This window comes from Canis lupus, chromosome 11, assembly GCF_003254725.2.
Source record: "Canis lupus dingo isolate Sandy chromosome 11, ASM325472v2, whole genome shotgun sequence".
NCBI classification, from domain to species: domain Eukaryota; kingdom Metazoa; phylum Chordata; class Mammalia; order Carnivora; family Canidae; genus Canis; species Canis lupus.
In genome coordinates this window covers 56,002,142-56,027,906 of record NC_064253.1, presented here as the reverse complement: position 1 = coordinate 56,027,906, position 25,765 = coordinate 56,002,142, and the positions used below count along the sequence as shown (strand labels likewise).

At 40.4% G+C, this 25,765-nt stretch overlaps 2 long non-coding RNA genes across 3 annotated transcripts in view; both read right to left on the bottom strand.

Moving 5' to 3' along the window:
• Positions 1-17,545, bottom strand: part of LOC112650259 (uncharacterized) — a 28,723-nt gene extending 11,178 nt beyond the window's left edge. For both annotated transcript variants that reach the window (XR_003130060.3, XR_007414094.1), the window contains exons 1-2: positions 17,237-17,545; positions 3,720-3,890 (exon numbers count right to left, since the gene is read on the bottom strand). This is a non-coding gene — a long non-coding RNA (uncharacterized LOC112650259). The remainder of the gene's footprint in view (positions 1-3,719; positions 3,891-17,236) is intronic.
• Positions 17,546-18,114: 569 nt separating this feature from the next.
• Positions 18,115-25,528, bottom strand: LOC118350336 (uncharacterized). Its single transcript, XR_004803957.2, has 3 exons — positions 25,277-25,528; positions 23,222-23,371; positions 18,115-18,381 (listed from the first exon to the last, which is right to left on the bottom strand). It is a non-coding gene; the product is annotated as an uncharacterized LOC118350336 (long non-coding RNA).
• Positions 25,529-25,765: the final 237 nt, after the last annotated feature.

Below are 25,765 nucleotides of genomic sequence, written 5' to 3'. Positions count from 1 at the left end.
GAGAAAGAGTTCTTCCCGGAGATGTCTGCAATACAATCCCGTCCTCCAGGCCTCTCCGGATGAGACTTGCTGCTCCTCCCTCGCAGGACTGGCTGTGCGGGTGGAAGGCTGCTGCTGGGCCCAGGGCCCGGGATCCCGTGGCTTCCGCAGTGCTTCCTCAGGAGGTGTGCGGGTGAGAGCCTGGAGCCCAGAAAGCCCGGGGCCTCGAGGAGGGGAGGCCGGCAGCCAGCAGCTCCAGGGGCCCAGCGCCCCCCATCTGCCAGCTGCCTGCGCCTCGTCCCAGGCCTGAAGAGCCCACAGAGCTGCAGAAGCAGGACATTGTTGGCAACCACTAAGTTTCTTTATCCACTTTGGGCTTTGGGTTTAAGGAACTGGTGGGCATCCAGATGGAGATGCAACGGCAGGAATTGGATATATGAATATACGTCAATATGTGTATACATGTGCACACATCTCCATGTATGTGTGCATGTGTGTATATGTTTATACCTACATGTGTGAGTGCATATGCACATGTGTTTACATTTCTGCAGAAATTGGTTTGATGACCTGTGGAGTGTGTATATATATAAGCTTTTAACGTAAGAAAAGAAGTTCTTTTGTTTCTTGATTGGCCTGTAAAGAAAACTGTAATAGTGGTGTGCTTTCATATGCCTATTCTGAAAATTTTTCGAATGGATGAACGGGGACAGGTATAACCAGGTAAAGGAAGGGTTTCCTACTGGGTGTGGTCTGAGACCCTGCCTGCCTGAAGCCTCTGCCCTCTGCAATCTACTCCCTGGTGCCATTCTTCTGCCCTCCTGTCACTCCTTCGGCCAAGGGTTAAGACAGTGGCTGCAGAAGCAGCAACTGCAGGTGGCCCTAGCATCAGTAAACAGGCATCTGGTGCTTTATGCCTTAGAAAGCAGTTTTCCCATCATCCTTTCACTTAATCCTCATAGTAACTCGGTGGCACAGGTTCTGGTATTTTTTTTTTTTTTCAAAATAGAGAAACAGAGGATCAAACTGAGTCACAGGATGCACAGGTAACTGAGTGAGGAGGGATCCAGCAGACTGTCAGTACTCCTGGGTCAGCAGGCTTTCTCTACCACCACCCTCAGTCCCAGGTAACATTCTATGGGCTTCTTGGAAGCTATTTACATAACAAAGAGAACAACCTTGGTCTTGAAAGCCATTCATTGTCTGTCACAGGAGACAGGGAGATACCATCTTTGGGCAAGGTCTTCACCCATCTCGTAATTTAAGTAAAACTTTCATGCTAATTTCCTCTCCCTTCTAGTGTTAGTCCTGGCTCCTGGGAAAGGAAAGGAAGTGCTTTCACACTTTATAGACAACCTTGGCTTCAATCACATCATTTGCTCCATTTTTTTTCTCTTACAAAATATGAAAAAGCAGAAGTAAGGGTTTCTCTGTTTCTCTTTAAAGGAAGAAGATAATAGTTGTTTTGCACATTTTAATTTAGCATATTTAAAAGGATTGAGAGTTGATGTTTTTTAATTGCAGGATTTATTTTGGATAAAAATTAATGTGGGATGAGCTAAGAATACTTTTTTCTTTCTTTCTTTTTTTCTTTTCGAGTATTGGGAGACAAGGGGAAGGCTCTGGAGATCTGTTTGCAAAATTCCAGCGACCTTCCTGGTCTCCCTGAGACCAGCCACACACGGTCTGAGATTCCACCCCCTGGCATCTGATTGGGGGTGGGCGGGGGTGTCTTCTAGCCAGGCCTCTTAGCTTTACAGTTTTCTATCACAGAAGAAAGGCCACACCTGACTCTCCTCTCCCCAGTTAGTGTCCCACTCATTCCTTGACTAAGGCAAGCTGCTTCTCCCTACTGCCTTCTCCACCCCTCTCCACTGTGCACTTGGGTCCCTGCTTCACGCTGACCCACTCCCCACCCACTCCCCTTGCTTATTGAGATCCGGATTGCTTCATGGGGACTTGCCCAGTGGAAGCTACTCATTCTTCCACTTTCCACATACCATGGAGCCAGGAAAAGAGTTGACATTTTCTTGGATCTCCACTTATGTTTACCAACATTACACTGTCACCCAAGTTTTAAAAATTGCAGTGTATTTTGAATTTTATTCTATTTGGCTATATAATCCATTATCTTTTCTATATCACTGTCATCTTCTAGCCTTCCAAGCACGGTAGTTCATTTATTGAAGACTTTGGCACCTGATTCATGACTCATCTTTCCATCTCAACTCCTGCTATCCTCATCCTAAGACATTTCAGTGATAAGAATTGGACCATCCCACATCCTAGTCTTATACTTCTGGAACTCCTTCTTTCTGGAGACCATTACCTTGCCTCAATTTCAGTCACATACTCAAGGATCATCTCCTAGAAGAGTTTCCTTTTTGAATTCTTCAAGTCCTTTCTAGCAGCCTCATGACTTTGCTTCCTCTAGGCTCTTGGAGCCTTATTTTTCTCTCCATCTATTGGCCTTCTCCCAACTTCTACTTCTACTTCTACTTTTTTCCCCTCCTTTTTAGACTATGATTGATTACCCTTTCCTTCTCAGTAACTCTCTGAATACTTACCACTCTCCTTGAATTCCACATACAACCCTGCACCCTATGCCCTACATTCCTAGTGGAATGTCGTATCACCTACAGCACTGAGAAAATTGATTCTTCCAGTATCAATCCATCTCTCTCAACTTACAGCAGCTTCCTATTCATTGCCTCCTTTCCCCTCTGCCTCAGAGGATATGTATCCTTGATGTCATTTCTCTCCCTGCACCTTGTTCTATCAGTCATCAACTCTCTACAAGACCTTTTTCCTTCTATGAAATCCTTTCCCTTAGGATATAAAAATGGTCATTTTTTTTTCCAATCCAAACAAACGGATAGTAATTGCCTGTACTCCATGTTTACCTCTATCTCAGTAGGATCTTATCCAACTCTCTCAAAAGAGTTGCCTACACTCACTACCTCTAATTTCCCACCCCCCTTCCACTCTCCACCCCGCTTCAGTCTGGCTTCTTGTCTGTCATTCCACTGAAACACCTGTTCACTAAAATTAACAGTAACTTCCTAATTGCTAAATCCAATAGGTGTTTTTCCAGTCCTTATCCTACTGAGCTACTTTCCAGTATTTAATATTGTTAATCATCCTTTTCCTTCTGGAGACTGGATTTCCTTGCATCTGGGATATGCAGCCTTCTGATTTTCCTGGTAGCTGAAAATTCTATCCTTGGTTCTTTTTTTTTTTTTTTTTTTAAGATTTTTTTTTTTTATTAATGATAGTCACAGAGAGAGAGAGAGAGAGAGAGGCAGAGACACAGGCAGAGGGAGAAGCAGGCTCCATGCACCGGGAGCCCGACATGGGATTCGATCCCGGGTCTCCAGGATCGCGCCCTGGGCCAAAGGCAGGCGCCAAACCGCTGCGCCACCCAGGGATCCCTATCCTTGGTTCTTCATGGCTCCTCTTCCTCTTACATATTGGAAGTTTCTGTAGTTGTCTACTGTCTCACACTCTCCCTAAATGAGCTCTTTTCCCCTTATGACTTCTATTTTTAATACCTGTAGGTCACTAACTCCAAAGTACATTTTTTCATTCATACCTCTTCTGAGTCAGGAATTTAACTATCTTCCAGATATTTCTAGGTGACCCATCCTGCATACATAGTGTGCCCCCGAACCAGTGTCTCCTCCAAAATTCTACAATTTACTCATCCTTCCCTAGGTACCAGGTTAAAACTTGGAAGTTACCTTAATGTCTCTTTCTCCTTTGCCAGCCACATCATATCAATGGGCATATCCTGCCCAATTAAAGCTTCCCCTTTCTCTTTGTCCTGGATTGGTGCAACGGCCTTCATGCATGGCTTTCTGCTTCCATTTCTGTTCACTTCTGGTCAATCCTCATGCCATAGTCAGCACAATCTGATGAAATAGAAATCTGATCAGACAAGCCCATGCTTAAAGCATTTAAATAGGCAGTATGTCCAGGAGAATGTCCAGGCTCTTCTCATACAAGGGCTTCCTTGACCTAACATCTGCAGACCTCTTCAGCCTCATTGATCAGCCCTCCCTGTCTAATCCTTTCTGTTTCAGCAACAATTAACTGCACAGAGTCCATACCTGACACCACCCCAACCTGGCAGGTCTTGGTGCCTTTGCTTGGGTTCTTCCTTTGCCTGGAATTCCTCATCATTTCCTACCTCTCTTTGCCTGGCTCAACCCTACTCATTCTTTAAGACTCAGCTTACCAGTCCTTCCTAAGCCCCTTGGCTAATGTATGAGCTTTTCCTCAGAGCTTCCACAACACCTTGTGCATACTTCCATAAAGTTGCTTTATACCATTTTCCATGTATATCCTTCCGGTACATTGTAAGTTTCTTGAGGTCCCATTCAATGTTCCATCCTCTTGCCCAGTCCAGTGCCAAGTATCTAGAAGGTGTTTGGAAAAAGCTTTGGATGTGGAATTAAGAGCCATTCATTTCCATCCATCTTCCTTATGATATAGATAATCACTTTCCTCATCTGAGTCATGCTTCCTTATCTAAAATTATTCCATTTACCTTTCAAGGAAAATCTGAGGATCAAATGAAATGACATAACTATTCCTTATAAACTGCAGAGTACTATGAAAATGTTTTATCATATAGGATATGCAGAAACACATAGAGAAAAAAATCTATCATAACATTATGGATCCTATACGTAAGCCTTCATATTCATTCAAAAATCTGGATAAACATTTTTATATCAGTGTGGTAGTCTGCAAAGTATAGTAAGGGATTATTTCTTTGTTTTAAAAACCTAGTCAATGTGCCCAGGGGCTCTAGAACTGAGCTTGTGAAAATAATCAGCTGATATTACTTAATAGCTGTGACAAGAGCACTAATCCAGTTTTTTTTTTTTTTAAGATTTTATTTATTTATTCATGAGAGACACAGAGAGAGAGAGGCAGAGACACAGGCAGAGGGAGAAGCAGGCTCCATGCAGGGAGCCTGACGTGGGACTTGATCCCGGGTCTCCAGGATCACACCCTGGGCTGAAGGTGGTGCTAAACCACTGGGCCACCAGGGCTGCCCACTAATCAGTTTCATCGTTAGAAGCTCACCAATCTACAGACAATCCTAAGGGATTTATGGCAGTACATCTTCTTTCCTCTGTGCCTGCAGACTGCCCCTTCTACCTAGCTCTTCCAACTGGGACATTTTATACACTTTTTAGTTCTGTGTGAAAATCAGGCCATGGAGAAGGGATGATTCAGATGAGATTTCACAAACCAAACATTTTCCTTAAGTGAACACGTGCCACTTATTCAGTTCTTTCTCTATTGCTTGGCAAGAGGGGAGGAAAAACAGTTCCACTCTGAAAAAGACGACTCCCAGTTTAGATAAATGGAATTAGAAATAAATGAACAAGCAATAAATGAGAGTGGCCTGCTTTAACAAGTCAGATCTTTATTGAAAATTGGAGCTAGAAAACTTAGTTCCAGGTTGTACAACAAAGCAGTCTAAGGAATTAAAAGCATCGGGCAAGAGGAACATGCACATTTCTTCGTCATAGGAAATAGGGACAGTGCAAGCATTCCCCAAATAGGAGAAGTTTTATGGGGGATGGGCAGAGGCCCACACCTGGATTGTGGTGATGGAGACCTGGTTCTGCCGCCTACTGATTAGATGACTTTTGGCATGTTATTTCATCTGTTTGGACCCATTTCTTCATATATCACATGGAGATCAATCATAAGACATACCTCATAAAGTGGTAGAGAGAGAGAGAGAGAGAGAGAAAACCTGGCCTATAATCACTAAATAGTGGATATTATTTTAATTAAAGTTAAATTTATTTGAAGTGAAAATGCAGGGAAATTAAAAAAAAATGATTGGAAAGACACATCTGGATCAGAATATGCAGCTCTTGAATTCCAGGTTACAAAGTTTAGATTTTGTTTAGACAAGAGGGAGCCTCTGAAGGTTTTTGAGTGGCAGTGTGACACAATGACAGATGTGCTTTTTGAAGTTGATCTGGAATGCTGTGTGGAGGGAGCTTGAAGGGAATTATCAAGAGGCAGAAGAACCTGCTGGGAAGCTATCATTTGGTCCAGTGAAACCTGATAAAGTCTGACCTAGGGCAGTGGTAATGGGGTGAAAGAAGAGGGAGGTTATTGGGATAGAACTGGCAAGAGGTTGTTAAAGACAGTTTCCGTGTGTTCCTACCTTTGTGGCTGGGAGGATGCTAGTGCTCATTATTTCTTCAAAGAAGAGCCAACAGTCATTTGGGTATAGTAACTCTCTGAACATCCTGTCTGTGATCAAATTTTGGAAAACTTCACTTGACTATTGGTTCTTATTTCAAAAGAATTTATGTCTGATTTTTTTTTCTTTTTTTTAGAAGAATGCAATCGGTAGGAAGGTAGGATTCACTGACAAAAACATTCTCTGCAGCAAACCTGGCTGGAATGCATCTCTTCCATGAAGTGACTCCTTAGGGCTTCCCAGCCCACTGCAGTGCCACCCAGCTTAGCCACATTCATTTGCTGCCAGGAAGATGTTTGAATCCAGGCAAGATCCTGTGCCAACCCCTCTGGCTCTTCTTCCTAGAGTGTCTGTGTTCTACTCCCCACCCATACTGGCTGAAAACATGAGCAAATCTGATTGGAGTACAACCATGTTGAACAGTCTGTTTCTTCATTCTCCTTATCAGAGAACTCAGCCTGGCTGTAGAGATCAGCCTCCCCGGGGAAAGCCATGCTGAGACCCAGTATCACATCCACCTTATCTGTGTTGTACTATTCTGTCCTTCTTTAAACTCTCCATCTGTTGTCCTGATACCGAGGTGAGGCTTAATGGTCTGTAATCCCCAAGCTCCCAGTGATGCCTCTGAAAAAGATTGGGCCCCACATTAACAACCTCCCAATTTTTGGCAACAGTGTCTTTCATAACCTCATTTCTCCATTGGCCATTTCAACTTCTCATCTATCCAAACTCCATACAAGGGAGTGAGGGTCCCACTGTCCTTGCTAGTCATAGCCTGCTCCCAAAGATATATTTTTTTGAAAGAGGCTTTAGTGTATTAATCAATTTATTGTAAAATATGTATTTGGATTTATAGTGTGCATATTATTGAACTAGGCAGTGTTGGAGGCCTCTTCAAGATGAAAGAGACATATAGCTTTTATTTCCAAATGAGGTTGGGATCTAGTGGGGAGATTGACATGTACACAGATGAGACAGGTGAGGCTGTGTAGGGGTGGATTTGAGGAGGAGGAAGAGGGTGGAAAGCAAAGTAGGAGTTAAATCTGCGACTTTTCAGCTATAAGACTTAAATTTTATGTTGAAGATAGGGTACTTACAAACCCTTTCTCTGCAGAATGACTGATGTAGACTCTGAGAAGTCTCTGAGGACAGGTCGAAGGCCCATTTCAGTACCATCTCTGAGGCTTATGAAGTGTAAAGAGTGTCCTCTTGGGCCGGAAGAGTGGCCCAGAGGTCTGGCTGATGGCGCCATTTTGCTTATGTGAAAACAGCAAATACATGAAAAACTAGCCAAAATACCATCTTCAATTATGTATATAAAGGAGATCAAGACAGTATGCTGTGTAATTAATTATGGTTTTGATTTAAGTCTAGAACTCAAGTAAGGCTTCTGCTAATTAAATAATTATTTGTACTTTGATTGTTTTCAGACTAAGGATCTCATTAATACAGCCTCTAATGGAAGACACATTTTATGTAACATTCCATATGTGCAGAAATCATGTGAATTTATTGCATATATATACTTTACACTTTCCTATTTGATCATACCAGCCCTGAAAATAGCACATGTCTCAGTTCAAAGAGTTGTAGGACTTGCTTCAGTTGCTCCCTAACTAGAGGGTAATTTTCTGGAAGTCAGGGACCATCTTGCATCTCCAAGGGCCAGAAAAGAACTGAACAGAAGAGTTGGAGATAGAGCTATGGTAAAACCTTACAAGCTTTCCTCAGTTCTGTGCTTTTATTAAGAACAGAATAGCAACCAATGTGGAGTAAACTGGATCATCTGGGGCCACATCCACAGGAACATCTCTGATGCTGGAGACATTGCTAGAACTGTAAGGTGCTGAGGGCAGGTTTTAGCAAGATCAGAAATTCAGAAATTGTTGGGTTCACACAAAAGGACAAAGAATCAAGTCCACAGATCCAGGTCTAGGGAGGGATAAAGTCAGAGTCAATGGATTCATAGCCATGAAAACACAGATGTGTGTCTTCTTTCAAAGGATGTCTTCAGCCTCAACCTCTTTTATCTTTAGGTTTCTATGGCCCTCTCATTGTTCTGATGGGCAGAGATTCAGGGACCTTCTGGGAGTTTCAAGCAGTTAACATCTCCAAGACCTCCAAAGCAGAGACACATCTTTGTCATTGTCCATGTCCCCAGTTAAGCCAGGGCTGGGCCCTTTAGTGGGACCTTAGGTTCAGTAATGGGAACGATATCCACAGCAATCTAGTATATTGCATTCCCAAGGTGACAGTGTAGATTATAACAGAAACATCCCCTTGGGAAGCGTTTTTCTTCTCCAAGTCAGGGCCAGGAAATGTGGCCACCTATTAATTAAATTTAAGGATTCCAATGTAACACTTAGGGGGACACTGGTTTTTAAACCATAGAATGAGACAAAGCATGGCAGTGGTACATGAAGCCTGTGATGATCTTGGCTTATTGACAGTGTTCAATATTATTTTGGTGTGGGATCCAGGAGAACATAAATTCTGTCTCAGCTCAGCCTCTTCTTTTCTTGACATATTTACAAAGATATACATTAACACAGAACAAAGGCAAAGAAAGGCAAAAATCACATTTTATTGTTCCCTGGGACTGAGACCCAATCCAGCACAGAGAACTTTGGCAGGCTGGCCTGGAGTTACGTAAAACTCAAGAGCTTTAGCCAAGGGTCAATTTAACATGCTTGTTAACACAAGGGCAAAAATACACAAAGAAAAAGAGACTCATCTAGGTGCCAAGCTGGCTTAAACTCCCCAGGCAGTAGTCTCAGGACTATTGCTGTTAAATTTATCAGGTTTTTTTTTTTTAATTTTTTATTTTTATGTTTAATGCCTTTTGTGTCCTGAGTAAAAAAATGTTTGCTGTCTTCAAGGCCTCAAAGATTTTCTCTTATATTCTCCTCAAGGAGTTTTATAGTTACAGTTTTCCATTTTGTTTTATGATCTATTTTAGGTTAGTTTTTGTGTATGATGTGAGGTAAGGATATGTTTTCCCATATAGAGATCTAGTGATTCCTGATTGAAGACTGCCCTTTCACCATTAAATTACTTTGTCACCTTTGTTGAAGGTGATATATGTGTGATCTCTCTAATCTGTTCTATTAATCCAATTGTCTATCCTGACACCAGTACCACACTGCCTTGATTACTATAGCTTTGTAAGTCTTGAAGTCCAGTAGGGTAAGTCCTCCAAGTCTCTACTTCTTTTTCAAAACTGGTTTTGGATATTTTCAATCATTTGCAATTCCATATACATTTTAGAATCAGTGTGTTAATTTCCACCAAAAAGACTGCTGGGGTTTTGATAGGAATTTATAAATAAATTTAGAGAAAACAGATAACATCACAATATTGAGACTTGCAATTCATGAACATATATATATATATATATATATATATATATATATATATCTTTCAATTTGTTTAGTTATTCTCAATTTATCACAGCGATATTTTGTAGTTTTCAGTGTATAGTCTTGTGTATATGTGTGAAGTATATTCCTAAATGCTTTATGTTTCATGTCACTGTAGTTGTTTGATTTCATTTTCCAATTTTTCACTGATAGTCTATAAAAATATAATTGATTTTATATAATTACCTTGTAACCTGTGACTTTGCTAAATTTACCTATTCTAATTTTTTGTAGATTTGCTGCATACATAAATGTGTTTTATCTTACATGACTTTTTAAACATTTTACATGACTTTTAAAAGCAGTGATACTGCCTGCTTGAAACAGTGGCCCAATTCTTGTCTTGGGAACTGACCAATACAATTGCTATTTCCTCATCTTTGGGGAAGTCATGGAAGATACTGTCTATGGATGAAGGCATATTGATTATACAGTAAATCAGTAACCAGCAGTCACTGGAAGTCTTAATAGATTCGCCTGATTGAGGAGAATAGGAATGAGGTTGATGAATGCCTCTTGGTATTCCTTCTTAAGAAAGAAGTAGATGGGGTGAGAGAATAAAGGTCAGAGAAAATCAAGGGGTGAAGGATTTCAAGGGACCGTGGGTTGGCCAGTCCTCCAATCAGGAAAGGACTGACTTCTTGGAGCAGGTGTCTGGGCTGTGGTGAGTCTGCTAAGATATCCCACTCTTAATGAATCATTTGTGTGGGCAAATGTTATCAATATCTCCAGGGATTCTAATATGCTAAACAGGACACAGAGGAACTTTATGGGTACGGGCATGGCTTTCTTCTTTGCTTTGTCAGGTTGTTATTTGGTAGATGACTTGGAAGAAATAAGGTTATCTGGGAAGTTAATGACTACCTAAGATGCATGTCTGAGAATGGAATCTGGGTTTGGATAGCAAGGTTTTAGAAACTGAAATTACGGGCCCTTACTTAAGACACTAAGTTAAGTGTCTGGAATTTAAGACACTGGAATTTTGAGAAAAACAAGGGCTTTGGAGTTAGGCAACCCAGGGTTCAGATCTCAGTTCTGAGGGATGTTCTCCATTTTCCTCCAGACACACTTTCTACCATTCTTCACCTTGTCCTGTGTGCTGGGGACTGGGCTGAGATTTGCTTTCCTGCCCCCTATTGGGTTTAGTCAATGGGAGGTACTGGCAGGTAATCAGAGGTAAGAAGTGAGGTCAGGATATTTATTTGCCCAGTTGTCTTTTGTTGGGTTGCAGTTTGGCCATGACTGCTCCTGACAGTTGGCCCTTTCTTACAGCTTCTCTCCAGGTTCCAGCAACCGCTAGCTTTTCCTGCCCCTTCATGCCCAAGGATAGGAAAAGTTTTCTGCTATTTCTATTAATGGGTTACTTTATCACCCCTTGCAGGTTTTCTATGAGTCTGCATACCTTACCATGTTCCCTTCATTAAGTTCTCTTCAATTGTCTCTTTCGAGGATGTCAGGACCCTGTTAGATCAGCCCATCCACTTAATAGCTTTGGAACTTTGAGCAAGTTATTTCGGTACCTGAGTCTCCATTTTTTTTCATCTATAAAGTGGAAATAAAAATATCCCTTGAAAAGATAAGAGATAATAGATGTGAATAGCTCACAGTAGCTACCCAATAAGTGGCACTTATCATCATCATTAGTAGTAACTATTATCACATGAGGACTGGCAAGATCATGGTGTCCTCAGTGACTACTCAGAAAAAAATTGTAGGGCTGGTTACTAGTTACCCAGAAGCATAAGACTAGGGGTGGGGGCAAGGAGAATCTCAGGTAATGAAAGGTGAAAACCAGACAAAGGGTTGGAAAGGCTTACTAGTACTATGTAATAGAATAACTTTGATATTTTAATGTAAGAAGGGAGATACAGCTTTAGGAGTCTCAAGACTTGATGGAGGGTCCTTATACCTAAAAATGGTAATGGAGGTATTTACCTTCTTAGAAAGAAGCATGTAGAGTTACCCTATGACCCAACAACTGCACTACTGAGTATTTACCCCAAAGATACAAATATAGTGAAGCAAAGGGACACCTGCACCCCAATGTTCATAGCAGTAATGTCCAGAATAGCCAAACTATGGAAGGAGCGAAGATGTCCTTCAACAGGTGAATAAATAAAGAAGATGTGGTCTATATACACAATGAAATATTACTTAGCCATCAGAAAGGAAGAATATCTATCATTTACACTGATATGTATGGAACTGGAGGGTATTATGCTGAGTGAAATAAGTCAATAGGAGAAAGACAATTATCATATGATCTCACTCATATATGGAATATAAAAAATAGTGAAAGGGACCATAGGGAAGGAAGGGAAACTGAATGGGGAAAAGTCAGGAAGAGAAACCATGAGGGACTCTTAACTCTGGGAAACAAACTGAGGGTTGCTGAAGGGGAATTGGGGGGGTGGGATAGGGTAACTGGGTGATGGGCACTGAGGAAGGTGCTTGATGGGATGAGCACTGGGTATTATACGCAACTGATGAATTACTGAAAACTATATCTGAAACTAATGATGTACTATATGTTGGCAAACTGAATTTAAATTTAAAAAAAAGAAAGCAGCAAATATAGTAGTTGCTACATGTCACAAGCAAATCCTTGAGTGGAGATTCAATGAGCCATGAGTCAAACCTTGAGAAAGGCAAAAATATAAAAGAAAAGAAGTTGTTTTTGACATGAGTGCATCCTGAAGATCATCCAGCTGGATGGAAAAAATGAATCCCTGACTCAGATTGCAGATCTGGTAAGGAAACAAGATGTCTTCATGTTGTATCTTGATTGTCCCCAGCTTGCTCCTACACCATCACTTAATACCCATTGCTCCTCTGGCTGGCCCTTTCCTTTCTCCAGGTCTCAGTCTCTTAGGGGAGCTCACAACCAATTTGGGTAGAAAGGTCTTTAGTTCACTCATTGTTCCCTTCTTTCCAGGGCACACGTGTCTGTCTGGATGGAGGAGTCAGAGGGGGTTCAAGCAAAAGCTCCCCATCGTGGTATTTGCAACCTCTCTCTCCATAGACTCTCAGGCTTTGGCACTGAATCTAACTAGTCATGCAAAATCCCTCGTGTTTGGATGTAGTTTATGTCCAAGGGGTTCTGCACATCCTCTTGCAATTTACTTTCTGTTGAACACCTCTACCTTATCATTTACTTTCCCATGCCACATGCATCTGTTTGAGTTTTTTTTCCCCAGGAGGCTTCTCCACATCTCCCAAATTCAAAGGATAAAGCTGGAAACCAGAATGTGTCAGACGTAAGCAAATTTCAGATTCTGACCAGCTTCTAATAAATCCTTACTTGACACTGAATTTTTTTTCTCCCAGCAGGTAGATAAGGTGATGAGATCGTCTCCTGTACTTAATTATGATAGAAAGGAGAGGAAGACTGAGAGAGAGAGAGAGAGAGAGAGAGAGCAAGCTTCTGTTAGCCAGGAGGAGAAAAAGAAACCCAGAGATAAGATTCAGCGAGTTTGAAATACTAAAGTGGTAAATGTCTCAGCAGGGCTGGGAAGGTTCCCATGTGGACATTCTGTCCATGAAATTGCCTACAATCCTGATGACAAAGAAACTGAGGTGGTCTCTAAATAGAAGGAATCCTTTGGCTTCTCAGGGAGCTCCATGTGAGCTCGGCTCTTCCAAGGACATTACCGGAAACCAAAGAATGAATATAAAGGATGGTGGAAAAAAAAAAAAAAAAAAAAAAAAAGGATGGTGAAGATTTGTACAAATGACGTCAGAAAAGCAAAAGCTCAGGATAAATTCTGACTTGTTAACAATGCCCAGGACATCATAAAGGACACAGAATGCTATTTGGAGCAAGTCGAAGAGTGAACAAGGCAAAAGCAAATGTCTTGGGTAAATGCTTTCAAAGCCATTCCAAAACTCTTGGCCTTCTTTTGCTCTGCCCAGGAGAATGACCTTATGAATGGAAAGAGTAGAACAATCAGGGACATAAAAAAGATCACCGAAGTCCAAACTGGTGAAGACACTGAGTGAGCACAAAGCTTCCAGCCTCCTGCCCAGGAACATTGTATTCTAGGGAACTGCGAGACCTTGCAAATGAGATTACTGGGCCACTTCTGGTTATCTCAGAGGAGCTGTGAAAAATGGGGGATGTGTCAGAAGACTGGAATCAGCTAAGAATAGTCATGATTTTCTAAAAGGGGAAAAAGTGGGTTATGTAGAAGAGATTGTAAACTTAAACGTTTTACGGAGACCAGAAAATGACTAAAGAGTCAAGTAGGGCGGATGGAGACCTTAGTGAGCTGGAAAAGGCAGGCTCTTTCTTAAAGGGCCAGCTGTTACTGAGCTCCAGCTGGTTGTAGCCATGCCCCTAATTGCTGGAACTTCAACATTTTTAAGTTAAATTTTTAAATGTTCAAATGGGGACAACAATTTGAACATTTTAAAAAGTATTGTACAGGCTGAATTAAACAGATTTGTAGATGTATAGGGCCAACAGGCCACCAGTGTTCGATTTCTGCCCATAGATTTGCCATCTTGTAGCTCAGAAGCTAGGACAGTCTATTATGTGATCACCTGGTAAGCATTTTAAAGGATTGATGATCCTCAGGAGCTACATGGGTTCACTAAGGACCAATATGCCACACTCTAGCCTCTCTCAAAATTTTCAATTCTGTGTAGATTTGAGTGGTGTGATTTCAGCAAGGCTCTGCCAAGGATAGCCATGTTCTCCTTGGGGACCAGACGGAGAAGTTCAAATGGAATAGGAGTACTTCTAGGTGGATTCTTAGCTGAATTGAAAAATGATGCTCTGAACTGAAAAATGATGCTCCGAGTTGATGGATTAATAAATCAATACTGATCAATAGGAAAATCTCCATTCTCTTGTCTCTGACCAACTACACTTTTAGAGTCCAGAAATAAACAAAAATTAGCTGGTGGCTTAATTCCTGCAGGGTGCAGTGAGAATATCAACTTGATTTTGGCTCTCCATTTTGTAGTCAAGGGATCAGGAAACTGACCCAGTTTGTATAACTAAAGTTTTCTTGGAACATAGCCACACCCATTCTTCTACACATTGTCTCTGGCTGCTTTTGATTGATAGGGACAGAGTTGAGTAATTGCCACAGAGACTGTATGGCCTATTTGAAAATACTAAAATTCTAAAATACTCCTTTCCCTTCTAAAATACTCCCTGTCCCTTCAGTAAATGAGTTTGCCAACTTTCTGATGCAGCTAAACATCATGCTGGTAATCTTAGTGATCTTATTAGACTGTTGACTAATATTGGATTTGTCAGTAATGGTCAATAAAAGCCCAAAGTCTGTATCATATGAACTGCTATCAAGCTATGTCTTGAATCCTAGATTGAAACGATTGATTTAATCATTTAATCGATTTAATCATAAAGAGCACAGCTTTAAATTTATTCCTGATAAAAATCAGCTTATTGTTTTATAATTTTTTTGTCCAGTGTCTTGATAATGCCTTTGGCTTTATGTCCAATGTAGCCCACTTTTGAGATAGGCTGGAATGGGCCCTCATGGTGAGGTTGGATTCAGAAGCCATGTCCATCATTGAGATGGACAAAGGCAGAGCAAGAGGTCAAAGGGTGAGTGAATGCAGAAGCAGGACTAGAAGTGAGCTCAACATGAGAGCAAAACAAGAGAGTTCTGGATTTTATCTGTTAATGAGGAAAGGGTGTCTCTTCCTGGATGCCTATTACTGGAGTAATTAGATTTAGATGAGTTCAAGAGGGTGGGCCCCATGATGGGATTAATATCTTTATGAGAAGAGGAAGAGACCAGAGTTCACTCTCTTTGCCTTGTGAGGACACAGCAAGTAGGTGGTCATCTGCAAGCCCGGAAGAGGGATCTTATCAGGAAGCTAATCTTGCTGGCCACTTGATCTTGGACTTCCAGCCTCCAGAAGTGTGAGAAATAACTATCTGTTGCTTAAGCCACACAGTCTGTGGTATTTTGTTATAGCAGCCTGAGCCGACTAAGACAGATGTCATCAATTTTGCCCCTTAAACATTTTTTTTTTTTGGCTAAAGACACATAAAATGTGCCACTTAACCATTTTTTTAAAAGTGTATATAGTTCAGCAGCATTAAGTTCACTTACATTGTTTTGCAACAGCTCTCCAGATCTTTTCATCTTTCAAAACTGTAATTCTATACCCACTAAGCAATTTTACTGTTTAAAACAAGTTATCAAAGCAGCAAAAGAGAAACATTACCAGATATTTAAGAAACTGTACTTCAAAAGCAAAATCATAAAGAAAAGTAGATGCAATCTGGTATGTTTTCATTGCCTGCTAATTAGTATCCTCTTTTCCACTTACGTCTTTGAAAAGAAAGAAAAAAAAGTAATTCCTTCTCCTGTTTACCTACTTGGGCATTGAGAGATTCAGGGGCTGGGACTCAGGTTTTTGGCTCTTGGTAGAAGAATCTTCTTGATAGTGTTCTTCACAGCTTTGACTGGCATGTGGAAGAAACCTTGTAGGACACCATGCCTCCCCTCTGGTGGCATGTCCCAAAGGCTTATTGTTAAAGAACCAAATGCTATTTCTGCTTTGCTTCTTGCTACTGAAGAAATTCCCAATGGTTTTAGAATTACTTCTCCCCAGAGGTTTTCTTTTCATACTTCTTCCATGTAGCTTGACCAAAGCCCAAAGAGATAATTACCAAATGCATTCTACTTTTTTTTTTTTTTTTTGGTATGAAACATGGTAATTTTCTTTGCTCTGATGAGAGGGGCTTTCCATTGCTTAAAAATGACCTGCCACTCTCCAGTTTATTTATTAAACAATTTCTCCCTATATGCAACTATCCTATACATTTTAGGTTTTTTTTTTTTTTAAGTACAGATTGATAATTTGCAAGTACCAGGAGTCATTCAACTTCATACAATGCAACTTTAAAGGAATGGAAATATCTTCATATTTTCTGAAAGTACGTGGTTGTTGTAAAATAATTCAAAGGTTAGAATAAGAATGAAAGCCCTCTTATAGTCACACCTGAAGAGATCACCCTTTACATCTTCGAAAAAACAACAAAATTGAAACAAAATTCAACAAAAGCTTAAACGTATCAATTCAAAAGAAGCTGTCTTAATCATATCCACGAGCTTCCACGGTGTGTGACGTGGATGTTGAAGTTATATGATTAAGGGCCGGGATCTCAAAGTCACAGAGACCTGGTCTTGACCGCACTCACCCACCACCTCCTAGCTGTGTACCCTGGAGCAACTTATTTTGTTTCTCTAAATCTCCAATTTCTCATCTTCAGTGTGGGAATAATAATCATCCTTAAAGTAGGGATAGCTGCTCCCAGGCTTGTGAGATGATATGACATAGAACATCTGAAGCACCGGGCATTAGCGCCTGGGATATAGTAGATGCTCAGTAATGGTAGTATCATAATTACGACTATTAGGGTTTAAAAATTTTTTAATGTGCTAAAATACACATAAAATTTTAACAGCTTAACAATTTTTAAGTGTACAGTTCAGTGGTATTAAGAACATTCACATTGTTGAGTAACCATCCCCACCATCCATTATATTATTAATATTAATTATTAATATGGCCCTAATGCCCTGTCCTGGAGGGGAAAAACACATGAATTTACCTTTCTCCTGTGTCGGGCTTGGTCAGAATAGAATCCTTCCTGATCTCTCATAATCTTTTCAAATCTGGTCATATGTTTGTGGCTAGATTTCGAAAACCCCTTCATATGAAGCATTCAAGGCATCGGGCTGATTCTAGTGTTATCTGGTGTTCATAGCGGTAGAGGTGGGAGCTAAACAGACCTGCACAGCTACTCTAGGGTAAAATTAATTCCCAAACGCCCTTGCTGACACTTTGCAGTGTCTTCCTCAGCAGACGTTTCTGACGGCTGCCGGCCTAGGCTGTGCTAATGGAGGTTTATAAAGGCCTTCACAATTCCTATGGTAACCCGGGAGAAAGGCTGTTGCCATGGGGACTAGTCAAGCCCATGTAAACCTTCCATCTCTATCAGACAGATGAGAACGATATGAGAATGAATCTTTTACTAGTTCACCTTCTGAAATTGCTAACAATTATCTCTGTTTTTGGAAAAGGATTCATCATTTCTTGCAGGTGGAGACTCATTCACATTTTCAGCTTTCAATAAGTATTATTTCAGAGCTTTGCCTGATGATCTTGGTGTCAACCAAAGTCAGCCAGAGAATGAAATCGTTGGTGATGGAACCATTTCCAAATTTCTCCAGTGTTACCAGCCGCACTGGTCTAAATAACATTTATCAAAAGCATGTAAACTTCATATTGTTTTAAGAGAGTAATATGTTTCTTTGAAATGCATTAATCCTAAGCGTATATGCATATCAATGTACCTTTAAATGGGTTTACAGTTAACTCTAGGAGAATCTGAGCTCCGTGAAGACAGGGTCCGTGTTTGTTTTTTTTTGTTTTTTTTTGTTTTTTGTTTTTTGTTTTTTACCTCTGTATGCCCAGCCTCTAGCTTGCCACGATATTAGGGATTCAGTAAATGCATCAGTGAATCAGCACACACCCTTACATTGATGATGGCAGAGATGGCAGGTATTGGTGTTCAGGTGTGTAAGGAGGAACTACCTCTAAAACATTTATTCATTTATTAAAAGACAATTTATTGATGCCTGCTGGCTTCATTCATTCAGTGATGGCACAGTTCCTGCTTCTCATTGACGGAGCTAGTCTTTAGGTATATAAATCTGAACAGGACAAGGTCTGCGTCTTCCTGGAGCTCTTGTTCTGTAGGGAGAGATAGACATATACCTCTGCCAGAGTCAAATATGATTGGCATTAGAGTAGATATATAACCATCAAGACCATATTTAATTCTGACTGGGGCTCAGGAAGAAAGAAGATGAAATTTGAGCAGGACCTTGACAGATGAGTAGGAGTTCCACAGGCAGAGGAGACAGGTGAAGGGGGGTTTTGTGCGGGAGAGAAGATGAAACATGTAAGGCAGCAGGAGGAGCGTATGTCAGAGAACATGGTGCATGAGGGCATGAGCATGGGTGACTATTCTCAGGTGGCTGAAATATAGGTTTTCTGAAGGCTGAAGCAGGAGACAGACTGGTGGCCAGATTACTATGTGGGGTAGAGAGAAGGAGAGGGTCCGTAGGATGCTTCTGGGATGTAAAGGCAGGACCAGCCCCAAGAGCTACAGCGTGAGGAGGCCCACCATTCAAAGGGCCACGCAATGAGGCAGGACCACACCTGCCTGTAGGACAGCCAACGGGCATGGCAGCGTCAGGGAAGGTGGCCAGAGCTGCTGTGCCGAGCCAGATCTCTTTTAGAGGGTATTGTGAATGATTCTGTTTATTCTAAACATGGGAATATTTGAGTCATCTTTTTGTGACTGATACCTAACTTAATTCCACTGTGGTCAAAAAACATACCTCAAATGATTTCAATTCTTTGAAATTTGTTAAGGCTCATTTTATGGTCTAGCATATGTCAATTTTAGGAACTATTCCTTGTGCACTTAAAAAGAGCATGCCTTGGGCAGCCCCGGTGGCTTAGGGGTTTAGCGCTGCCTTCAGCCCAGGGTGTGATCCTGGAGACCCTGGATCGAGTCGCACGTCGGGCTCCCTGCATGGAGCCTGCTTCTCCCTCTGCCTGTGTCTTTGCCTCTCTCTGTGTGTGTCTCTCATGAATAAATAAAATCTTTAAAAAAAGAAGAAAAAAAAGAACATGCCTTGCATCTTTACCTGCAGTGTTCTATAAATGTCAATTAGGTTAAATTCATTAATTGCATTATTTAAGTCTTCTTTGTTATTGCTGATTTTTTCCCTCCTTATTCCACTTGCTATTATGAGATGTTAACGTTTAACGATGTGCTTTTCACTATTTCGCTTTATCTATGATGAACACAAATTTAGAGATTGTGTTATTTTCCTAGTGAATTGAACCTTTTATCACTATCAAAAGATTCTCTCTTTCTAGTGATGGTTTTTATCTTAAAATTTATTTTGACATTTATGGGGCTATATCAACTTTCTTTTGGTTAGTGTTTGTACATATATCTTTTCTATCCTTTTACTTTCAATCTTTTCCTGTCCCTATATTTAAGACTCATAAGCACTTCTGACTAGGTCTTTTATTTTGTTTGTATTCGGCTTGACAATCTTTGCCTTTTAACGGGAGTATCTCATATTTATATTTATGTAAGTGATATATTCATATGTATTTTAATATACCTATAATTTAACTTTTTTCTACTTGTTCCACCTGTTTTATGTTTGCTTTATTACTTCTTTCTTCTCTTCTTTTGGGTTAATAAAGTTCTTTTATTGTTACTATTCCATTTCCCCTCTCCATTTATAATTACATATTTCTTTTTTCTATGTCTTTAATGGCTAGCCTCACGATTAGAACATGCAAACTGGGCTTATTACAATCTAATATAAATTAGTACTTTTATCACTTCATTAACAGTGCTAGGGCCTTAAAATGTAAATTCTACTTAACCCCACTCCCCGTATTTTGTGTTATTCTATACATCTTTTAGACCACACAATATAGCATCATTGTTATACTTACTATTCATGTACATTTACCCACATTTTTTACTTTTCCATTGTTCTTCACTCTTTTTTGTATTTCAGTGTTTTGGAGGAACTATTTTCCTTCTGTCAGAGGACCTTCCTTTCCTTATCTTTCAGGGCAGGCTTATTTGGGATTAATTCTCTTAGGGTCTTTTTGGCCTAAAAATCTTTTCCCTTTGTCTTCACTTTTTAGAAACAAAACAAAACAAAACACAAATATTCACAACCCTGTGAATTTACCTCTCTCACATTTACCTCTCTTTCTATTGATATATACTTTTTATTGAGCCATTTGAAAGTGAGTTGTAGATAAGATGCCTCAATACTCTTTAATATTTCAGTGTGTATTTCCTAACAAACAAAACTCCCCTACATACCTGCAAAACAAACATCAATATCTATATACCCCATTAGAAATGTTTTAATTGTCCTAATAGTGCCTTTTACAGATCCGGGATACAATCCAGGGTCATGTGTTGCATTTAGTCATTGTGCCACTTTAGTCTGGATGAGTTCTTTGCTTTTTCCTTACCTTCCACAATATGGATATTCTTGAAGAGTTTAATCCCGTAACTTTGTAGAACATCTCTCCACTTGGTTTGAAACTTGGGTTTCCTAAAGATTGGATTCAGTTTATGTATGCTTATCAGGTAAACCCTTTCTAGTGAATCAGATCAGGTGGTACATAATGTTCATTTGTCCCATTACTGTTAAGTTTTGTCATTCGGTAAAAATGGTATCTTGCTAGGCTATCCACTCTAAGATCAATTAACTATTTTGTACTTAGCAATAAATAAATATTTTGTATTTGCTAATCAGTAATTTTGGGGATGATACATTGGGATGTAAATATCCTGTTCCCGATCAAACTTTCACCCACTAATTTTAGCATTCATTGATGACTTTGCCCGAATCAATTATTCTTGTGATGGCTACCAAATGTTAGTATTTATTCTATATTTATTGGTTGCTATTCTATTTTAAGGTTGCTTTTCTTTCTATCCCATTTTTAAAATTCACTTATTTGTGTCAGTATGGGTTTATAGAACTATAATTTTATTTAATGACTTATAATCTATGACTGTCATTACTTATTTTGATGCTCAGACTTTCCCTGATTTGGGAAAGTATGAGAGTATGGGGGTGTTTGGGAGACCAGAGACAGGTGGAAGGAGGGAGTCCTTTCAAGCTGACCTTATGTAATTTTGACATGTTCTGAAAATTTGCTACTTTTGTACTTTTTAGAACCACAAGATGTTTCTGGCTCGTGTTATACTTTCATTGTCCCAACCCTGGAATCCTCCATCTTTCTAATGGGTTCTGGTTCCTTTTAAAGGAGAAAGGTATTTTATAAACCAAGGTCCGTGTTACAAGGTATGATCATTGCTATAGGTGTATCATGGATCCTAGGCCCTCTGTGTAGAAAGAGCTAGGAAATATTACCCACGTACACACTCCACATACCCATGTAAATTATATCTGCCTATATTAAAAAACCATGAGTTCACACTGACACCTCCCATTTCAGCCTAACACCCTTTCCACGTTTGAAACTACTTTGGCGACAAGAAATCTGGGTCCCATTATCCTCAATATATTCGCTTAGTTATTTAAGCCCCCTGTATGTAACCATCAATAGCCCATATGGTGTCTTTGTGTGAAATAGAGAAAGATGTCTCTTCTGAGTAAATCCCACGCTGTCCTAGGAAGCACAGCTTTCTGAGTCAGAGGCTGGATTTCAGGCCCCACTAACCCCTCAGCCGGTTGCCCTTATGCAGGGAACGACATTCATAACCTACAGCAGCCCTATCAATTTCAGTCTGTTCTCCCAACAATGATTCCATTACTCTTCTTTTAGTATTAATTAAAAGGTGTGTGTGACACGGACAGAAATGGCACAAGTGAAAAGCAATTTGGCTCCAATAAGCCATTTCATGTTATTTTTGCCTTACTAAAGTCTTGTGTGTCTTCTTCAAAGTTAATCTTATTCTTAGGAATAGAGAAAGCTCAAGGAAAATTTGGATGTGTTACTCTGCTCTGCTAAGCCCTGGTGTTACTGCAGCTGGCACATGGCATTCCTTTGGGCTCAGAAAATTTAGAAAAAAAATTAAGTTAAAGAAAAAGCTCTGAAGGATAAAAGACATAATAACAGGGTTGGGAAGATATGACATACAGGGGGAAAGAGAGAAAGAGCTAAGGGTACCTGTCTGAGAACATATAGAACATATATATGTTCAACATATAGTTGAAAGGGCTCTGACTGGCTTATAAAGAACTTTAAGGAGGGACACTGCGCTGGCTCAGTTAGTCGGGCATGTGACTCTTAATCTCGGGGTCATGAGTTTAAGCTCCATGTTGGGTGTGGAACCTATTTTAAAAAAAATAATAAATTTAAGAATTCTAAGGAGATTTTGTAATTCCTCAATTTCCTCCTTTTCTAATTTTCTGATAAGCGCTCAAATAGAGAGGAAGAGATTTTTAATGTCCACCTTTAATGCCATTGCCCTCATGAAAGCTTCCCCAATGTCTACTACTACATTTCTTTCTTTTTTTTTTTTTTAAGATTTTATTTATTTATTTGACACAGAGAGGGCACAAGCAGGGTGAGCAGAGGCAGAGGGAGATGGAAAGGGAGAAGCAGGCCCCTCATTGAGTGGGGAGCCCAATGTGGGGCTCAATCCCAAAACCCTGGGATTGTAACCCAAACCGAAGGCAGACACTCAACCGTCTGAGCCACCCAGGTGCCCCTACTACTGCATTTCTAAAGCCCCAGCACCAAAGCATAGTAGAAATTTGGGAGTGAGGTTACACAAACTTGAGCCAGAGTAGAGGCGAATTAAAGAGTCATCTAGGGTTAGAGAGGGCACGGTGACAACAACAGTAATAGCTCATGCTTACCGGGCACTTACTATGTGCCAAGCACTGTTCTACATGCTTCCCACGTGCTCGCTCATTTTAGCTCCCACCTGCAGGATGAAGAAGGCATTATGACTGCGGTACAGGCAAAGCGATGGGCTCTGAGAACTTGAGTGACTTACCCACAGTCAGATGGTGGTTGAGCAGTCACACGGTCATTGTACAAGGAGGAGGCCAACTGGAGTAGCCGGACCCTGGGGCCTCAGTCAGTGTGCTGTGCTGCCTCTGCCGATGAGAAGGGCAACTGGGGCCTCCCAGTAGTAACCTTTCCCCTGGAAACAAAGTTGGCTTTCAGAGACTGGACCAGAGCATGGATATGTGTGTTTGGGGGACCAGAGGCAGGTAATAGCTGGGTGTTTTCCAGGGCTAGAGATACATGGCACCTGTGAAAAGAAGAATCTCTAAATATCTGCTCAATATTTTAGTAGATTCAAGAGAAAACTGATTTTCTAGTAAGAAAAATGGTGTGCCTCTTCCTTTATGTTAAAAATAAAAGATTACATTTATGTAATATATTAACACTTTACTTAGAATTATTGAGGAATTTTGATTTTTCAGAATCAGATAGCTTTGGGGGATATGTATATTAAAAGGTTTAAAATTTAAATAATAAAATGAATCTCTATTCCCAATGAGCAGCCCTACACTATGTACTATTTGGTTTTAGAATATGAGCTGGCTAGTCTCAGAGTTGGTGGTATATCCAGGATTTGCACTGTACACTTTGCATATGCAAAGAACTAAAATACTCACCTTGCATTGCTTCATGCCAGCTAAGAATATTTTTAAAATTTCTATTCCAATGTGCTATGTCAGTTTCAGCAGGTCCAATTTATATTTTGGTAGTTGTCTAAAGATGCTGTGTGGAAATCTGAGTTAGCAACACCATATTCCTATTTATTCCAATAATGTCTTCTCATCCCTTATAGATTGGTACCCAAGCAGTTAGAGCTAGAGCAGGGTGTAGCAGGTTGTAAAGAGTCTCAACACTAATCTCTTTCTTGCAGACTCATGAAAGTTTGAATTCTTTCCTTAGAAGTGATAAGTAGGGTGGGCAACCTTAGTGGCTATGGTGAGCAGTGAAGTGAAACACTTGGTGGGAGTTTGACATTGTTGACGTGTTGGTTTTCTCCTACTCACTGGCATGTGAGTCTATGTCTGTGTGTGGCTGCTCCAGAACCAGAAGAAAGTGCCCCAGGGAAATTTCTACACCTAGTTCAGTTTATGAGGTGCAGTGATCACATGATGAACCGAAACAGCTGAAATAAAGAGATGAGCTAGATAGCTCCACCTTCATGGAGATTGCAATCTGTGGGGTAAATATGTGGGTATCACAGGCAAAAGTAGGGGAGGGGATGACTTCCCAAAGAGTTGTTCTAGGAAGAGTGCCCTGTATTTCAATTACAAGTGCCCTATAATTCTTCTTGATCTTCATTCAGCCATCATCTACATCATCCCCATCATCCCCATTCCCATCACCAACACCATCATTAAAAGAGTTGGCCATTTTTGAAACTTCTAATTTGCCAGCTTCTGTTTAAATTTCTATCTGTGATTTCTTTCTTTGATTTTTTAGTACCTGGGAATTTATCTTTGAGGCCAGATATGTGTTTTTAAAATGTCTATTTATATAGTACCCAACACATATGTGTTGAAAGTGAAGAGGAAACAGCTAATTCCAGTCCAGTCTGCCATGTTGCTGGCAATCTCCCACAGAAATTCATTTATCCATTCAACAAATAGTGATTGTCCGCTATGTGGCCAATACTGTTGTAGGTATTAGGGATAAAATAAACAAAAATCCTGGCTTTCATGAAGCTTACATTCATTCCTGTGGAAATATATTCAGGACTTACCAGGTGCTTTATCTAGGCTTTAGGTATAGTAACTCATAGAATTGTCATAATCACCCTGTGAGGGAGGTGCCATTATTTTCCCCATTTTATAGATGAAGAAACTGAGGCATATGGAGGTTAGGTCACTTCCCCAGTGTAACTCTGGTAGTGAGCAGAGTAGCAAGGATGCAAACCCTGGCAGCACAGGTGCCCTGTCCATGGTATAACCACTATGCAATGTGGCCTTTCTGTATGTGAATCTATGCCTGGAACATGGTGGGCTCTTGATAGTTATTTGTTGAATGATTAAGTGAAATGAATGAATAAATGATCACACCGTACTGTATCATCTGCTGTTTGTCTATCCTTTAGAAGATTTTGAACTCCTGGGGGATAGAACGATATCTTCTTGGACTTGATGGTGCCATGGACAGGGCCCACAAGGAGTACTGCTCAGGAAAATGTTGAATGCTGAATGAATGAACTTCCAGGTGGTTTCTAGAATGCCAGTGCTTCTCCACTTTAGTGTGCAGAAGAGCCACCTGGGAATCTGGGAAAATGGCAACTGCAGGATGGTACCCTCAGGCCCCACCATGGTCTGTGCTCCTCTCTCTGGCCTCAGAGTCTCAAGGTCATTGTCTTGGGTTTGATGTTCCACAGAGTGTCATAAAGAGCTACATTCTGCTATATAACATTGCTAAGCAAGGCACCTGCAGGCTTGTCTGAACACATCCCAATTCCTGTTGTAAATGATGATTTGAAGAGCAGCACTGATTTTTGGAAGTCTTATTATAGACATTTACATGAAAGCACTTCACAAACAGAAGTTAA